The sequence below is a fragment of the Phocoena sinus genome, chromosome 1 (assembly GCF_008692025.1).
Source record: "Phocoena sinus isolate mPhoSin1 chromosome 1, mPhoSin1.pri, whole genome shotgun sequence".
Classification (NCBI taxonomy): Eukaryota; Metazoa; Chordata; class Mammalia; order Artiodactyla; family Phocoenidae; genus Phocoena; species Phocoena sinus.
Window position 1 is genome coordinate 102,882,578 of NC_045763.1, and position 2,421 is coordinate 102,884,998.

The 2,421-nt window shown below is 40.7% G+C and overlaps 1 pseudogene; it reads right to left on the reverse strand.

Moving 5' to 3' along the window:
* Window positions 1-284: 284 nt before the first annotated feature.
* LOC116754460 lies at window positions 285-1,654 on the reverse strand (annotated as a pseudogene).
* Window positions 1,655-2,421: the final 767 nt, after the last annotated feature.

Consider the following 2,421-nt stretch of genomic DNA (forward strand, 5'->3'; position numbering starts at 1 on the left):
ATTTAGATATATTGCATAGGATGTGCCAACAATCATATATTAATAATCAAAAAACTCCATGACTTGGCTTGGGTGACCCTTTTTCACGGTGAACTCCAAGGTCACAACGCAGTAACTGTCAGTTCAACTACACCAAGGTTTCAGAAGACAGTAGCTTCTCCACCAAAGCAGGTTGTAAATAAATTTTGAATGGAACCTGGCATCACCTTGAAGGAATACTAACTTCACACTGTTGGGGTGGTTTACCAAAATGGCTTCAGAGTAGACTAACTTTACACAGCACATTTAAAAAAAAGACACATTTATTCAGCGTCACGATCAGACTATTACATTTAGCAATCAACAGCATGGGTGCAAAAAAAAAAAAAAATCTACATTAAAACCCTTTGTTGGAATGCTTTACACTTTCCACAGAACAGAAACTAAAATAACCTGTTATACAATTAGTCACAAATACAGTCCTCGAGTTTTTTTGCCCATACACATGAGTATTGTCTAAAACATGTCTTCTTTGTAGCAGCTAGGCCCTGCCACCACTGTGCTTGGCTGAGTTCACAAATCTGTTGTAACCTGTAGCTTCCCTGTCACTTCTCTGGCTCTCCTCTCCTGCTAAGCTTTGTTTCCTGGCAGTAATCAAAACCTTCTGCCACTGCCATAGCTACTGCTGCTGCTGGAACCACCATAGCCACCTTGGTTTCGGGGTTTGGCAAAGTATTGGCCTCCACCACCATAGGGGCCAGAACTTCTGCCTCCAAAGTTTCCTCCTTTCATGGGTCCAAAATTTGAAGACTGATTGTTGTAACTGCCAAAATCATTGTAGCTTCCACCACCTCCAAAACTGCTTCCATCATTACCAAATCCATTATAGCCATCCCCACTGCCACCATATCCACCACCACCACGGCTGCCACCAAAGCCACCTCGACTGCTGAAGTTTCCTCCACGACCAAAGTTGTCATTCCCACCAAAACCACCTCCACGACCACCACCAAAGTTTCCAGAACCACTTCGACCTCTTTGGCTGGATGAAGCACTAGCCATCTCTTGCTTAGATAGGGCTTTCCTTACTTCACAGTTGTGGCCATTCACAGTGTGGTATTTCTGAATGACAATCTTGTCTACAGAGTCACGGTCATCAAAGGTTACAAAAGCAAAGCCTCTCTTTTTGCCACTGCCTCGGTCAGTCATGATTTCAATCACTTCAATTTTCCCATACTGTTCAAAGTAATCTCTTAGATGATGTTCTTCAGTGTCTTCTTTAATGCCACCAACAAAAATCTTTTTCACAGTTAAGTGGGCACCAGGTCTTTGAGAATCTTCTCTTGAGACCGCCCTCTTTGGTTCCACAACTCTTCCATCCACCTTGTGTGGCCTTGCATTCATGGCCGCATCCACCTCCTCCACAGTGGCATATGTGACAAACCCGAAGCCTCTGGAGCGTTTGGTGTTTGGATCCCTCATTACCACACAATCTGTGAGCGTTCCCCACTGCTCAAAATGGCTCCTCAGACTCTCATCGGTTGTTTCAAAGCTCAAACCTCCGATGAAGAGCTTCTGCAGCTGTTCGGGCTCTTTGAGTGACTCTGACTTAGACATAACGGCAGTGGAGAGTGGGGGGCAGACGTCAACGATGCTTACTCGGCGGCGTCCACGAGCAGAAAGGAGTAATCTACCGAACGCATCTCTCATTTTCTTAATAAGGTCTTTTGATAAGCAAAAGTTTTAAATTTTGCTGAAATTCATTTACCAATTTTTGTCTTTTATGGTTACTGCTTTCGGGGCACTAAGAAGCTGTTATCTACCCAAAGATTCTTCTCCTATGTTGTCCTCCAAAAGCTTCATACTTTTAGCTTTACACTTAGGCATATGATCCCTCTATAAATAATTTTTATGTATGGGTTGAGACATGGATAGGCAGTTTTTCCAGCATCACTTAAAAAATTTTTTTTTCCTTTTCCCATTCATTTGCTTTGGCACCTTGGTAAAATATTAATTGATCATATTGTATGGGCCTATTTTTGGACTCTATTCCATTGATCTGGTTGTCTGTCTTTATGTCACTACCACATTGTTTTGATTACAGTAGCTTTATAATAAATCTTGAAATGAATTAGAGTAAGTTCTTCAAGTTTGTTCTTTTTAAAGAATGTTTTGGCTACAGTATTTATGTTTCCATATAAATTTTAGAATCAGCTTATCAGTTTCTACAAAAAAGTCTTCAAGTGTTTTGATTGAGATTGTGTTGGATATATAGATCAACTTGAGAAAAATTGACAACTTAAAAATACTGAGTCTTCCCAACCATGAACATGGTATATCTCTGCACTTATTTAGATCTTTGTTACTTTCTTTCAGCAGTGTATAATCATATTTCATGTGGAACTCTTCCACATATGTCTTCAAATTTATCCTGGAGTATAT